The sequence below is a fragment of the Mus caroli genome, unplaced genomic scaffold (assembly GCF_978045245.1).
Source record: "Mus caroli unplaced genomic scaffold, Mus_caroli_1 scaffold_1, whole genome shotgun sequence".
Classification (NCBI taxonomy): Eukaryota; Metazoa; Chordata; class Mammalia; order Rodentia; family Muridae; genus Mus; species Mus caroli.
In genome coordinates this window covers 164,535,249-164,552,481 of record NW_028227256.1, presented here as the reverse complement: position 1 = coordinate 164,552,481, position 17,233 = coordinate 164,535,249, and positions in this window count along the sequence as shown.

Genomic DNA, 17,233 nt, shown 5'->3' with positions numbered 1-17,233 from the left:
CTCTCTATCTTCATTTTGAATTCCTAATTTAGAGTACTATCAAACAATAAATCTTTTATAAATTAAATTTGTTCTCTGGCAATGTTTATATATATATGTGTGTGTGTATATATATATATATATATAAACGGTTATATATAAATATATATATTAAACAGTTTCTCATATATATATGTATATACATACACACACACATATATATATATGAAACCGTTTAATACTCTTACCCTTCATTGTTTCTTATCTTCTGCTATCATCCACCCTGCTGTGCTTCCTTACAGATTTCTTCCTTGTTCTTATGTTTTATATGTGAGACACTGGGTTTAACCATGGATAGACGTATGATTGTGGTTTTGGAATTATTCACTGGAGCCTGGTGGGCTCACCAGTGTACACAGGAAGGTAAAGACTCCTTCTCTCCCAGAATGTGGAGCCAATAGAGTTTATCAGGGAGAGATAGAGACCATGCTTGCACCCATCTATATCCATGACTGATTATGGACAAGTTTGGTTTTGTGCATGGCCAATGCAGGTAACTATAGCTAGTGAGAGCATATGATTTTAATGTCTATGCTGTGCCTCCAAGAAGACATTTCACAGACATTCTCCTTGTCTCCCAGCTCTTACAAGATCTATAATCCTTTTCTTCAATGTTCACTGAGCCTCAGAGGAGATAATTATGGATGTCCTATTTAAGGTTGAACACTCAACTGTCACTTATTCTAAGCACCTTATACAATTCTGTCTCTGTATTTATCACCATTCACTGCAAAGTGAGGTTTCTCTGGTTAGAGTGTAGTATTTGTTAGGGGATTTAAACAGATATTTATAAGTCACTTCAATGCTATGCCAAGTTTGCTAATCAACAGAAAGTCTCCCTCCCCACCCAACACCCAGAGCCTATGGTCTCTCTTGCTATACAATTTTGATCATGTTTATAATACTTATTGTGGTACTGTGGAATGGGCCTCAAAGCCAAGCATAAGGTAGTTGGCTACCCTCAGAATATGTTGCACCAATATGCATATCTTGCCTGGAAGGTTAGTATTATAGTGAATAAGATCCACAGGCTGGGTAAAGCCTTTGATGACTTTTCTTCCCCCAGAAACTGGCAAAGGAGTTTTTTACACCATGAAAGCTAACCAGCAGGGAAAGTTCCATGTTCAGCTTCAGTTTACTCTGTTTTTATCTTGCATTCATGTGTATCTTCATCAGTAGACCCACTTCATCTCATTCCGGTGGGAGACCAAGAGGAATGGCAAGAGTCTATGGTGTTTCAGGGGCCTCTCTCACCAACAACCCCCATGGTAGTACCCCACACCCCACTCTTGGAGTTTGGTTTGGTAACCCATAGTGTCTAGAAGCAACATTATCCAGCTAGGCTATCTCCCTTCAATCTCTTTTTATATTTTTATTTTACCAGTGTTCTACTTCCACTCTGCTCCTACAGCAGCTTCTACCCCATTGTCTTAGTTAGGGTTTCCATTGCTGTGAAGAGACACCATGACCAAGGCAACTCTTACAAAGGAAAACATTTAGATGGGGTTGGCTTACAGTTTCAGAGGTTTAGTCCATTATCATCATGGTGGGAAGCATGGCAGCATCTAGACAGACATGGTGTTGGAGAAGGAGCCGAGAATTGTACATCTTGGTCTTCAGGCAGCAGAGATGACTGCATATCACACTGGGTGTAGCTGGAACTTCAGAGACCCCAAAGCCCCACCTCCACAGTGACTCACATCCTGGAACAAGACCACACCTCCTCCAATAGGCCACACCTCCTAATAGTGCCACTCCATATGGCCAAGTATTCAAACACATGAGCATATAGGACCATGCTTATTAAAACCACCACACCTATCATGGTTTCTTTCTAATTTACTGGCTTTCACAGGTACTCCAATTAAACATACAGAACTAAAAATGAAGCTAAGATCCACATCTGAGAGAGAACACATGGTGTTCGCCTTTCTCGGTCTGGTTACCTCACTCAGCATAATTTTTTCAGTTCTATATGTCTACCTATAAATTTTGCAATTTTATTTTCTTTATAGCCAAATAAAATTCCATTGTGTACATGTAACATATTTTCATTGTCTGTCCATCAGTTGATAGACATTTAGACTACTCCCAGTTCCTAGCTAGTGTGAATAGATCAACAGTTGAACATAGCCATGCAGATATCTCTGCAGTAGAATTTAGAGTCCTTTGGGTGCACACCCGGGAGGGATGTGACAGAGTCATATGGTTTCTAGCTTTGTGAGAAACATCTAGACTCATTTCCAAAATGGCTGCACTAGTCTGCAACAACAGCTAGTCCCATCAACAGCCCCTTCCCCACGTGTGCACCGGCATTTGTTATTTGTATCCTGGATGGCGGCCATTCTGACTGGGTTGAGATGGAATCTTAAAATAGTTTTACTCTGCATCTTCCTGATGGCTGAGGATACTGGATGCTTTTTAAAGTTTTCACTAGCCATTTGTGTTTCTCCCTTTGAGATCTCTTGGCTTATTTACATAGACTTTTTAAGTTTGGGCTGCTTGTAAGCACTCTAATACAATCTGTGTTTCTTTAAAATTTTGACTATAAGTCTCTCTCTCTCTCTCTCTCTCTCTCTCTCTCTCTCTCTCTCAAAGTAATTGTCTTAGTTTTAAATCACTTACCTTTTCCTTTTAAATTTGTTTTCAATATCTTACATTAACTTTGATAGGAAAAGTGATAATCGCAGTGGTACATTGTGTCATTGCCTGTTAAAGTAACAATTAGTGTGTTATGTACCATATGAGCTGTTTGACTTACCTTAGCTTTATTTCCAAAACACTCATAGGGAGCGTTGATTTAATGTTCTCCTTTAATTGTGGAGGAAACGGAGGTTTAGCAAACTAAGGCAGTCAGCTCACAGAGATGAATTATTCCAGTTCTCCAGGCTGCCCTCTGAGCCACGGGCTGTCTCACCTCTATCCCTTCACCGAGTTTGTTTCATTCTGAATCCACCAACCTCTCAGCATCTCTTCATGGAAACATTATTTCACTCATGGCATGTATTGTGTGCTATGACAAATAGTGTTGATAAGGGCAAAAGCAGAATAAAGCCACAGACCTGCTTTGTTATTTGGATTCACGAGTGAATAGTTACTGCAGTGAGTTTGTGTCATCTTTGGTAAATGCAAGAGAGAGAAAAGTTGATTGCACAACTGGCTAAAATATAAACGTTTAGGTCATTCATATGTATGTGTGTGTGTGTGTGTGTGTGTGTGTGTGTATCTTCAGTTTCTTAGATGCTATCATGGCCTCCCTAAAAAGTTACCAACCATTGTTACTCAGAGACATCATTTAAAGCATTCTCCCTTTCTTCTTCCTCTTTCCATTTGCATGGAATCTTTTCTTTTCAAATAATCTCTGGGAATTAATTCTGTCCTTCCATCCATTCATCCCACAAATGCAGAGCAATAACTACGCAGGACACTGTGCTAAGCTGAGGACATGCTGTTGAACAACAGCAGCTAAAATCCCACCCTTGGTTCTAGTCTAGGATCAGCCCTAGTTGCAGGAGTAAAATGCCCCCGTTCATTTTCCTCCTTCCATCCCTGTCCCTAATCACCCCACCATGCCAGCACTCTGCAGACGCCACAGCGGTGACTGCCCTGTAGAACGAAGAGAAGATTCGGGTGTAGACACCTTCCTTAATCCCCATTGCTCTGCTCTTGAAAGGATCCATAGAATTCTTGGGATACCATGATCCCACAAGATCACATGGTTTGTAAATGTACACACATTTGTGTTTGGGGAATTGTTTAGGACTGAGCTACCCAGAAGGACAAAGCAGACTCTCTCTGCTCGAATTTTTCTGCCCTTCTCCCTCCCACCTTCCGTTTCTGTCAATCTACCTTTCCCAGTGGTCTCTGAGGCAGCTGCTAAAGTTGTCTTCATAAAATTCCCAATGGCTCCCTGCTGACTTCTTAATACAGCTCAGTCTTTTAAACAAGTGTTCAGGGACCTCATGATCTGCACTTATCCCCTACCTCTTTTTAACGGTCTCGGTTTCCATTGCAGCCCTTAGTGCGCGCTGCAGTCTTCTTCATTGATCACCTGCGTGATCCCCAAGCAAGCAGCGCATTCCCATCTCCTTACCTGTGCTTACCCCAGAATGCCCGCTCCGTCTCCCACTAATCAAAATCTATGCAACCTTCAAGGCTCAGCTCATTTACAGCTCATCCCTGAAGCCTTTACCTATCATTCTGCCAGAATTAATTGCTTCCGCCCCCGTGCTCATGCAGCCCACCTCATTCTTCTGTTTAGCACTTTTTTTTAGTGTTGCTTCATCCAAAGAAAATCTGCTCATGTTCCTGTTTCTGCAGCCCTCTTGGAAGCTTCAGAGTCAAGGTCATGAGTTCACCGCCACCGTCATCGTTGTATCTTCCAGTGTTTTCATTATAAAACAACCTCCACAAAATATCACACATTACTGGATTATGGTCACATACTAAGTTTCTGCAAGATCAGCTGTGGTCAGTTGCATAGGCAATTTCATCTTCAAAATGTATGCTTGGGACTTGGCATAAGACAGTGCTGGGCTGAGTGCTCATTTCTCTACTTACTTTATAAGCTATGACGAATGAATTCCCTTCTTTGATCATTTTTCTTGTCTGAAAGTGGGCATGCCACTTAGTAAACTGTTATGAAGATAAAATGCTAAGTGTTTAGTAGGATGCCTGTCACATCGTAGTGAGGAATATGTAATGACCATTACTAACATTTCTATTTTAGAAGAAATCACAGTTTACATTATTGACTTCTCACTGTGTGTGAACTTGTCTCCATACGTCACTGTTTTATTTTGTTTCCCAGCCCTACCCATCCCTGTGATGGTTTACTATTGCTGTAGATGAAGAAACCAGGAGGTCAGTATCCAGGCTTACGGGCAACTAATGAGGGGTACACTTGCATGGGAACCTCATCCTCAGACTGGTTGTTTGTCTGTTTAATGTGTGTTAGCGTTTTATTTGACATATGTATGTGTACCATGCAAGTGCTTGGTGGCCATGGGGCTCAAAAGAGGGCATCAGATCCCTTGGAACTGGAATTAAAAATTATTGAGCCACTCGATGGGTGTTAGGAATCCAGGTCCTCTGCAAGAGCAGCCAGTGTTCTTAACTGTTCAACTGTTTCCAGAGCCAACACAATCTTAACTACCGACACTGTTAGGTGGGGTTGACAATTAAAACGGGGAAATGTTACTATTTTGATGGGATAGAGAAATTGTATGGTGACACTGTCCCTAATCAGAACATGTACTACAGTATGTGCCACGTGTGGTTTTGGTGGCAGTGATTTCTTGTGACACACCACTGCACTAAGAACATTTCTGGCTCTCTGCAGAGCTGTTATTTATTTTTCTTTCAAGATTTTTTTTTTCCTGCTCATTTTCTAAACGACTTACTCAGCTATAATATGTCAAGACAAATTAGGTTATCATTTCCTCCAAACCTTTCCCCAAACTAGAAACAGGTAGGAGTTGAGTTAGATCAGATGACACGTTGTCTTTAACATATCTAGATTTTAATAATCCGTTCTAAACTTCCATTTGGTTTCCCGGGAGTTTCACTGGGGTGAACAAAAGTGGTGCCTCTTGCACTATCCAGAGTTTTATTCACCGCCACAGCGATTCCCAGGGTTTGCTCTCTTCGTCACCCCGAGACTGACTTCATCTGAGCTAGCAATTTCCTATGGTCTAACTAAACACTGTTTTGTGTTATACTTTATTTTAAATATTCCCCAGGTCCAAATGAAAGAACTATCCAAGCACCAGTCATCTCTGAAACTTTAGAACTTACATATACTTGCTTTTCCTTTAATATGTTTTCTTCCTTTTAAAAAATTATCAGTTCTCTGAGAGTTCCATTCATGCTTGATTATATCCACCCCTCCCCAACTCTTCCCATATCCACGCCTCCTCCTTCCAATTCTGTGTCCTTTCCTTTTCTTTTAACCAACCAAGACTAGTTTGTGCTACCTGAACATTCTCTTATGTGTGGCTTTCTCTGGGAGCATGGTCAACTTACCAGGGATCATACTTTCTGGGAAAACTGATTTTCCCTCTCCAAGCACTAACCACTGTCAGAACCTCCATGGCTAAGCTTGGATTCAGTCTGTCTTAAGCTTGCACAAGCCATGTGTAAGCTGTTGCAACTTCTGTAGTTTCCTATGTGCAGGTGCACTGTTGTGCCTAGAAGATATGGTTTCTTTGGCTTTTATACTCTTTTTGGCACCTTATCTGCAATGATCCCTGAGCCTTAGGAGGATATATATATATATATATATACACACACACACACACACACATATATATATACGTATATATATATACACACACATATACATATATACATGTATACACACACACACACACATATATATATATATATATTACTGTAACTGCAATAGTATATATGTTCTTTTTAGGGTTGAGTATTCTATAGTCTCTTATTTTCTGTGCCTTGGCCAATATGGGGTCTCTGTGTTAATTACTATCTCTTGATGAAGGCTGAGAGATGCATTGTTTCATGGGTATAACTATCAGTTGTTGGGGGTAGATTTGATACATGTCCATCTAGCAAAATAATAGTATTAGGTTTTCCACAAGGTCCTAACAGCCTCTCTAGCTACATATTCTTAACATGTAATGGTGCCAGATAATGGTTTCATCCTGTGAAGCGTAACTTAAATATAAACAGAAAGCAGTTGGTTACTTCCATGATGTTTTCTTGATATTTAATAATTTCCCCCAAATATTCAAAAATCTAATATCTACAAGTGAAACTTTTACGATTGAATTTTCTATTTTTTTTTACAATACTAAACCCTAAACCTTTCTTCTTCCTCTCTCACTCTTCCTTATTTTCTTCAATTATAGATTAGTAAAATATATATATGATAATTAAATGTAAAGATTGTTGCTCAACTATACTCTCCACTGCAGTTTTACTATGTGTAAATTTTAATATTTTCATGATTAAAGGACACTTGTAAATTTATATATATAAAGAGCATATTAATTTTTCTCCCTATTTACAATCTCATTTGAGGGCTTTTTCCTTATAAATATTTAATTAATCATTTAAAAATTTGTATTCCCCAATTGTAAATATAGTCCATTATTTATTTTGCAAAGCTTAAATCAAAGATTTGAAGTGAGATTTCATATTGGTGATGGTGAGTCAACTGAATCTTATTTGTATTCTCTCCAGTCCTAGAAAATTAAATGATTGAGATATTGATTAATTAGTCATTAAGTTAATGAATTGTTTGAGCGAGTGTGTGTGCATGCCATACATATGCAGAGGTTAAAGGAATTGGCTTTCTCTTTGTACCGTGGGTCTCAGGTGTCAAACTCAGGCATGGTTTACCCTCTGACCTACCTCACCAGCCCCTGACTGAGATTTTTAAAGGTACTACCTTGGAAGCACACAATGAGAATAGCTAATTTTCCTAAATTGAAAGCAGGTGAGAGGGGGGCAGAGAGAGAGAGAGAAAGAGAGAGAGAGAGAGAGAGAGAGAGAGAGAGAGAGAGAGAGAATGAGAATCACCGACCAAGCTGAGTGCCTATAGAATAGAATTCCGGTGAAAATAAACATATTCACTGGTTTATTTAGACTGATGCTAAGTGTCAGTATGTCTTCAAGGAAAATACCACATGGTACCTCCATTCAGTAAACATAGCTCTTTTGGAGTGACAAAGAGGAGACTGGCCACAAGATGCTTCTCAGAGACATGAGATCTTCCTCCAGGTCCCCCCTTTCACTTTATACAACCAAGTGACTACACATCTCCTCCTGACCTGTTTCTTCCTCCAGGAAGTAATATTTTACAAGTTAGAAGTAGAAGGATATAGAGAAGGCTAAAGGGAGGGGAGAAATCTTATGAAATGATGGAGCCTTCACCATCATGTCTCTCTGTCTCATCATGTCTCTCTCCTCTGAATTTGCATGCCCTGCTAAATTGTCTTTCTTGTTCTGTTTCTTTCAGGAAGGACAACAGAGAATTCTTCCCTGAAGACATACTGACATTCAGGGAGTTCTCACATTTATTGTGAAGCTCAACAGTTGAGGATCGTTTCTGTCATGAAGTGAAAGAGGACATAAGATGAGGTATTGGATTTTATTTGAGGAAAGGTTAAAAAAAGTCAGTACTGGGAAACAACAAAGATATAGAATTCTAGAGAAAACTGACAGTTCTTCAGAGAACAGAAAAAGCTAACAACCTAAATCATACCATATTCCTACAAACATAAGAAAAACACTAGTCAAGTGCAGAATACTGTGATCAAAACAAAACAAACATAAACCCTGGAAAAGTAACGAACTCCTATCATTAAAAAGGTAAGAAATATGTGCATGCATGTATAGGCATGTGCATGTGAGTGCAGTGCTCATAGAGGCCAGAAGAGGGCACCAGATCTCATGGCTCTTGAGTTACAGGCACTTGGGAGCTGTCCCACGTGAGTGCTGGGAAGGAAATTCCGTTCTTCAGTATGTACTCTTAACCACTGAGTGCTCTCTCCAGCCTGAAAAGTAAACACTTAAAAAAAAAAAAAGACTTCCAGAAGAGACAGCAGAGGGGGAGGTATAAACAAATGCCACAACAAAAGCAATACTAATGCAGAGGAAGAAGACGGGAGAAAAATCAGTAATTACCACATCCCCCTAAGAATAGTGTTCACATTTAATGCAGGTTTTAAAGTTTAGTATGTTCGCTGTTCAGATTTTACACCTTGCTTTTACAGAACTGTATTCATACAGTCGGCTGCTGTAATATTCTTAATCTATTACCACGAAATAACATTTTCCCATGTTATTTGTTTATAATTTTTATTTTACTTTATGTGTTTGGGTGTTTTTCTTGCACATGTGTCTGTATACTATGTGAGTGCCTGGCGCCCTCAGAGGTTAGAAGAGGAGAGCAGATCTTCTGGAATTGGAGTTACAATCAGGTGGGTGCTGAGAACCAATCCTGAGTCCTCTAGAAGAACAACCACCCCATCACCCCCCCCCACGTTATTATATCATATTAATATTGAGAGACATTTTTAAGTGTCTGCATGATAGCCCAGAGAGGGGCTGGGTTCCCATTTACTTCTACCATTGCCGTGTCTGCTTCTTTGTCCCCAGCACTACTCAAAGGACAAGCCCTCAACTCTCAAATGCACCACTGCTCTTCCTGGTCTTCAGCCATGTGATTAGGGGACAGGTACTGGGCTGGGTGAGGGATTCTACTTATCACACACCCCCTCCATCCTTTGGCTACCTTGCTGAGAGAGGCTGAAGCATAGCTCATCAGAAGTTCCTTGGAGAGACCCAGGGTGATGTGGGTAATCCTGGAGCTACCATGTCAGCCTGGGCTCACAGAACAGCCAGCCTGAGAACTTCAAGCAGAGAGAAATGGAGAGGAGAGAAGGATGAGAGAGCCAGTGACTGGAAGAGAGGGGACACAGAGGAGAGGATTGAGCCCAACAGCTGTTACTCCACTGAGTAGGGCTCCTGAAACTCACCTCACTCTATGCCTTCCTGGAATCTGTCACATCAGCTGACATCTCCTTTACGTCTCTCATGCTCACGTGACATGACCGTCTTTTTAATATTTACAAATTGTTAAGCCTTCCCTAGCGTAACTTCAGAAATGGGAGTTAATATTCAAGGTTTTTAGAGCAGATGGTAGATAAACATTGTCAAAATGAACTGACCTAAGTGAACTTCCCCAGGAGAGAATCAGACAGTATCCAGTATGGGCTTCAGAAGCTGGCTGACAGAGGGTTGAATTGTGAATTCTAAGATATTTGACAATTGACTTCACATATATGATATTTTCTTCGCTTTCATATTCATTAACACTATAACCTCTAACAATTGTTGAGCTCCTGTGTGAGGCATATGGTAACCCGTGGTTTGCAGTTCTGGGTAAATTAATCCCAAGGGCAGATTTTTTTCATGGCATTGTTATGATCTGTAAAGCAAGAATGAACTGAAATAGCCAACAGGAAGCATCAAGCCCAGACAATGTTTTTTCTCCTCCTTTTTCCTTCAGGGTGTAATCTTAACTCTTCCTGCATGGCCAGAATACAGAAGCCCCTTGACTTTTGCACAGACAAATCTGTTTCCTGTTTGTCATTCTAACTTGTTATCCATCATCTTCTGGCCTTTGTACAGCATTTGGTGTGAGATCAGAAATGACGCAAGCCACACAAGACTGGAACCCAGCAGATGCAAGGATATGCCGTGCTTTAAGGAAGAATAAAAGTCACAAAGACGCCAACTTTCTTTAGTTGGTAAATTTAATCCAGTTTTCCACAAACCCAGAAAGCTGGTTCTGAAGTTCACAGACAAACTGGAGCGACCAGGGCATTTCTGAGGACAAACATTTGTGAAGGCAAATTAGCCTCTTCTAAAGAGCAATGGCGTTCTACAACTTCAGTAATTAAAGCAATGGGATGTGGGTATCTGAGTGGACAAACAGACCATAAAACAGACTTGAAAAGCTAGAAAAAGATCCAGCTAAGGAAATGATTTTGTAGATTTAGTAGTGAAGGGGGGGTATCAAAATCCACATTAAACAGCACATCATTGGCAAGGTTCTGAACAAAGGAAGAAGTGCCACAAAGCACAGACTGAAATTCTATAAGGGGAGAGCTGCTCATAATGAGGAAAACTACATATGTACCAGACCTTCCTCTAGCATCTTGTCTGTAGATTAAAATGTACATATGTAAAAATGTTAGGTGTGCAAAAGTGATTTTAGCCAATATATAGTAAGAAGTACAAGTGTCTGGCAATAGGGGCCTGGATAAACTGTGGTCTAACTGCACATTCGAATGCTAATCAGTTTCAACACCACACAGGAAGTGGCAGCGACGCATCGAGGCAGTGAGGCAGCTGTTACTGAGCTCAGTGGGCAAAGACGGCTTACAGCAAAAGCCTAAGGACCTGAGTCCAATCTCCAGAATCCATGTGAAAAAGCCAGGCATGGGGCGCATGTGTATTACCCAAGCATGGAGAAGCAGAGACAGGAAGATCCCTGAGGTTGGCTTGGCAGCCAGCCTAGCCACTCTGGAAGAGTTCTAGGTCAGTAAGAGATCCTTCAAACAAAGAAAGAAACAAAGTGAACAAAGCTTCCTGTGGAATGGACTAAGGTCCTCCTCTAGCCTTCACATGCACAGGTACATGCAAGTACACATGCATACACATGCACATACATGTAATCATATGAACAGGTATACACACACATAGAGACACACACAGGAGGACACCCCCCCCCCCACACACACACTTGCCAGGTATGGTAGTGCATGCCTCTAATCCCACTCTAGGAACAGGGAAGCAGGAGGATCAAGGTCAGAGTGTCATGTCAGCTGGTTTGGGCAAAGCCAGCCTGGGCAAATATCTCAGAAACAAAAATCAAATAAGCAAACAAATGAAACTAGGTGGCCAGATTGAATACTGTGTAATCCATCTGAATAGCAGAGGGAAGTGTCGAATGTGTTCCTAGTTGCTGCTATCTGTGTAAAGAAACACTGCAGAATTACGCAAGAGAGGTGCCCTGTGAGGAAAGGGGCAGTCTATTAGGTGGAGATGAAAGATATGCTTCTCAAATGTCAGTTTTGTCATTTTTTCCTTGGATATTTTGTTTATTTACATTTCAAATGTTTTCCCCTTTCCAAATCTCCCCTTCGGAAACCCCCATCCCATCTCCCATCCCTCCTCCCCCTGCCTCTATAAGGGTGCTCCCCCACCCACCCACTCTCATCCTCTTGCCCTGGCATCTAACACCCTTAGGCCCAAGAGTCTCTCATCCCACCGATGTCCAACAAGGCCATCTTCTGCCACATATGTGGCCAGCCCCATGGGTCCCTCCATGTGCATTCTTTGATTAGTGGTCTAGACCCTGGGAGCTCCAGGGGGTCCAGCCTGTTGACACTGTTGCTCTCTCCATGGGGCTACAATCCACCTCAGCTTCTTCAGTCCCTTCTCCAAGTCCTCCATTGGGGACCCCTGAGCTCAGTCCAATGGTTGGCTGTGAGCTTCCTCCTCTATTTGTCAGGCTCTGGCGGAGTCTCTCAGAAGACAGCCATATCAGGCTTCTATCAGTAAGCACTTCCCAGCATCCACAATAGTATCCGGGTTTGGTGGCTGTATATGGGATGGGTCCCCAGGTGGGGCAGTCTCTGGATGCCCTTCCCTTCAGTTTCTGCTCCACACTTTGACTCCATATTTCTTCCTGTGAGTATTTTGTTCACCCTTCTAAAAAGCACGGAAGCATCCACACTTTGGTCTTCCTTCTTCTTAGGCTTCACATGATCTGTGAATTGAATCTTGGGTATTCCAAACTTTTGGGCAAATATCCACTTATCAGTGAATACATACTGTGTTTGTTCCTTTGTGACTGAGACACCTCACTCAGGATGATATTCTCAAGTTCTAGCCATTTGCCTAAGAATTTCATGAACTCATTGTTTTTAATAGCTGAGTAGTACTCCATTGTATAAATGTACCACATTTCGGTATCCACTCTTCTGTTGAGAGACATCTGGGTTCTTTCCAGCTTCTGGCTACTATAAATAAGGCTGCTATGAACATAGTGGAGCATGTGTCCTTATTACATGTTGGAGCATATTCTGGGTATATGCCCAGGGGTGGTATAGCTGGGTCCCCAGGTAGTACTATGTCCAATTTTCTGAGGAACTGCCAGACTGATTTACAGAGTGGTTGTACCAGCTTGCAATCCCACCAGCAATGGAAGAGTGTTCCCCTTTCTCCACATCCTCGCCAGCATCTACTGTCACCTGAATTTTTGATCTTAGCCATTCTGACTGGTGTGGGATGGAATCTCAGGGTTGTTTTGATTTGCATTTCCCTGATGACTAAGGATGTAGAATATTTCTTTAGGTGCTTCTCAGCCATTCAGTATTCCTTAGTTGAGAATTCTTTGTTTAGCTCTATACCACATTTTTAATATGGTTATTTGGTTTTCTGGAGTCTACTTCTTGAGTTCTTTGTATATATTGGATATTAGCCCTCTATCCAATGTAGGATTGGTAAAGATCTTTTCCCAATCTGTTGGTTGCCTTTTTGTCCTATGGACAGTGTCCTTTGCCTTACAGAAGCTTTGCAATTTTATGAGGTCAGTTTTGTTATTTTTTTAAATCATGGTTTATATTACTCTCTCAAACAAAGCAGAAAGAATTAGAAACCCTTGGTGAGGACATAATGTGTGTAAAAACCAGACTAACCTTGTAAACACATCATCTCACTTAATCCTCATAAGAGTCCTCCGAGGTTTTAGTTTAATCTCTGTTTTATGGAAGAGAAAACAGTTCCGTAGCTGGCTTAAGTGATTTGTTTGCTCACCTCCCTGTCAATCTCTCTCTCTCTCTCTCTCTCTCTCTCTCGTTTCTTTCATGGCCCCAGATCAATTCCAACTTCCTGCCAGTCTGCAGAAATTATTTCTACCTAACACTAGCTAGTTTTCTCTTTGACTCTCTTTAGCAATTAAATACTTACTTTATGGCATTTTTAAAAATAGTAACATCCTCCAGGCCATTGGCCTGGGCTTGCTCCAACCCTCTGAGTAGACATTATGAATCAAATTGTCCACACATACTATGTATTTACCTCTTTGCCTCCAGAGCTGCCAGCCATCCTTATGTACAAAGTACTTAATCACAGGATATAAAATAACATTTGTGAAGGTTCATGGAGCTTACATAATTTCTAATTAAATTGAATTTATCTAACAGGCTCAGGTAGGTTTTCTTGTTCTCAATTTGTACTAAAAGAAACAAGATCCAGAACGCTAAGACCAGCTAGGAGTCTGAACTAGGACCTTTGACTAGAAGATAAGGGTTCTTTCCATCACATTATAGATGTCTCTAGATGTCTCCTCCCAACTCTCTGGCTGTACCATATACATTCGAATAAAATGTCTGTCTTGATTATTCTAGGAATGAGGGCATGGCAGTAATTTATGTTTCATTTTAGGGAACTGCCAAATATTTTACAAAGTCACTATAACATCTGACATTCCCACCAGAAATGAGGGAGGGATCTGGTTAACAGCTGTCACTCTCTTTTATACTGCTACAATGTATATGATGAGACCTTGGTGAAAAATGACAACTAGGTATAGCTTTAGTCTCAGCTTTCCTGTAATGAAGCGAGCTGAGACTGTTCAAAACGTGGTCCTCATCCAGCAGTATAAGCCACCACCTGGAGGCTTGATAGCAATCTACAAATTCAGGTCTTGCCTCAGACCTACAGTTGTCAGAATCTGCCCCAGAACCAGAGGTGATTAACTCCACTCTAAGATACTGCTCTTGGCAATTCCCTATGATTTTGTGGTCTAGAATTTCTCCATCTCGGGGATTCAAGCATGGGCTTTCCTCATCCTTCTCCCTCAGATTACCTGGAGCACCTATGAAATTTCTCTAAACCAGGCTTCAGGATTATTTTGGTCCATGGAGTGAGAGGTTGGTACTACTTGAAAGGATCCTTTTGGAATTAACTATGAATAGCCAGGGAGAAGGATAAAGTTTGAAGTGTCCTGTTGGATGGTCAATACATGGCTCCTTGCTAGGAGACCTGTTCTTAGTTTTGTGCTGACAGAGCTGGGATATTCTGTTCTGGAGGCCTCTAGTACCTCAGAAGGATGGAACCCCAGGCTGCCGTGTGACAGTTTCTAGCTAGTCTAACTCAAATTCCCTGTGGAGGACAACATCACCTTCACCTGACTTTTCATCTCTGCGACCGTGTTTGGTGCCTTATCGTTTGTGAATTCCAAAGGCTGCTGTGGCATTAGTCAACTTGATAGCTTATGTATTTTGTTTTAAAAAAATTGCTTGTATGTCTGCTATTCATGTTTTGCTTATAGTATGGGAGATGTTTCAGATTATAAAAACAGAAATTATTTCTCAGTGGAAGAGCAACAGAAACATTGTAAGTTAGTACAAGTAATTATATTTTCCTAAACCTTTTGTAGCATTAGGTATTTCTTTATTCCTAAACTTTTACATTATTTTAAATATGTCTATAAGTTTTCCTAGTTGAAAAAGAAGAATATTTGTGTGGAGGGGGTGTCAAGAGAGCACTAGGCAGTTAAGAGCACTTGCCTCTCTTGTGGAGAGCCAGACTTCTCTTCCTCACACCCACTCTGGGCAACTCACAATCATGTCTAACTCCAGGTCAGTGGATCCAACACCCACTTCTGGCCTTACTGGGCACCTGTGTAGATATGGCAGACACACACTCATAAAAATAAATTAAAAAATTAATACTAAAAAATGAGTGTAAGAGCCAGAGAGGATGGAGAACATGAGGAGAAAAAGAGTCAGTTGAGGAAAGCTCACATGAACTCACAGAGACTGAAGCAGCAAGCACGGGGCCAACCTGGGTCTGCACCAGGGCCTCTGTGCTTGTATCATGGCTTCCCGTTTAGTATTTTTATGGGACTCCTGAACGTGTAAACAAGTGAGTCTCTCATTCTCGTGCCTGCTCTTGGGGTGAGAATGAGAGACCTTGTCTAACTTCAGTGTGATGTTTTTTTGTTTTAGTAGTTATAATATTAAATATTAATGTTATTAAATATTATTAATACTTAGAATAAGTTTAGTTACAATTCTGTCATGTTTGAGTGTTATCTCTTAAAAGCCTATGATTTTTCAAAAAAAAATTTTATTCTTTTCTCATACATTCCATCCCAACCATACTTTGCCCTCCCTCTGCTCCTCCCAGTTGGGTCTTCCCCACCTCCCCTCCCCTTCAGATCCCCTCCTCCTCCACTTCCGTTCAGAAAAGAGCAGGCCTCCTAGGGATACCAAGTGAATACAGCATGTGTAACAAGAGACAGTGGGGGATAGTCTTGAACTCAGGTACCAGTGATGACTTCCTGAACAGAGCACCAACAGAGCAGGCACTAAGATCAACAACTTAATAAACAGCATCTCATGAAACTGAAACACTGCTGTACAGCAAAGGACACCATCAATGGGACAAAACAGAAGCCTGTTCTTGACTATTGAGGAGCAGAAAGGGACTGGATCTGGAGGACTGTGGAGCTGGGAACAAACCGGGAGGTGTAGAGGGATGGGAAACTGTAGCCAGGAATCTATTTTTAATAAAACTGGGGGGGGGGAAGTGTACTCTTTAAAAAAGAGGGAGGATTTTTATTTTTGAAAAAATCTGGGAAATTCAGATAAGTTTATGGGGTAAAAATCCAAAAACCCTAAACTCTAACACTTTGCATTTTCTTTTGTCTTTTTCCACTTTTTCTTTCTTTTTCTTTTTGGGTATTTCTTGCTTCTCTTTGCAGCTTACAGTAGGGAGGCTTATTTGAAGATGTCGCATTTCATCATGACAAGACAGACGCTCACAGCTCAATGAGATGAGTCAGCTAAAGCAGCAGGAAAAAAGACACAAATAGACAGTGTTGGGCCCTCCCCAGAGTGTGTGCAGCTTGCCTCTCACTGAGACCACAGGGTGCCCTGAATCCCACAGGATCCAGCACTGACCTGTGGTGCCTGCAGCTCAGCTGACACAGCTGCCTGGCGGGGCTGGCTGTGTATGCTGTGATCATCCTGCTTACCAGAAGGACAGCACACCCTCAGGCTCAGTCTGTTTCCTTAGCCTACCATGTATATGACGCACAGTCTCCCTTCTAGCATATGGGCAAATGCAAGGAACTTGATCATCAGTGGCAGGCAGCCCTGGGCTCTAATATCTCTAACTCACTCAGTTGGTAGCTTTATGTGCAGGATTGTTATAGCACTCATGTTCTCTGGGTCTTAGCTTTCTTAGCCATAGAGCAGGGCTACTAAAACCTACTCTGTAGGGTAGATATAAGGACTGGAGATTATAGGTGATCATTACCTGCAGATTAACAGGCCCTTGATAAGTTATTGATAAAACTGCCCGTCGTCTTTTTAGTCATCACCTCTGCGTGCTTCTGTCAAGCCAGCTTTGAGCTTTAGCTCTATCACTCATCTAAGTGAATGCCTTCTGGAATCCCAGAACTAGCTACACAATTCCACCTATTCAATAAGATTCCAAATATATATTCATATTCTCTCTCTCTCTCTCTCTCTCTCTCTCTCTCTCTCTCTCTCTCTCTTTCTCATACTTTCTTGCCACTGGTAAAAAGATTCAAGGGAAGATTCAAACCCAGACTCTGTCCTCTGGGAGTCTTTGATCT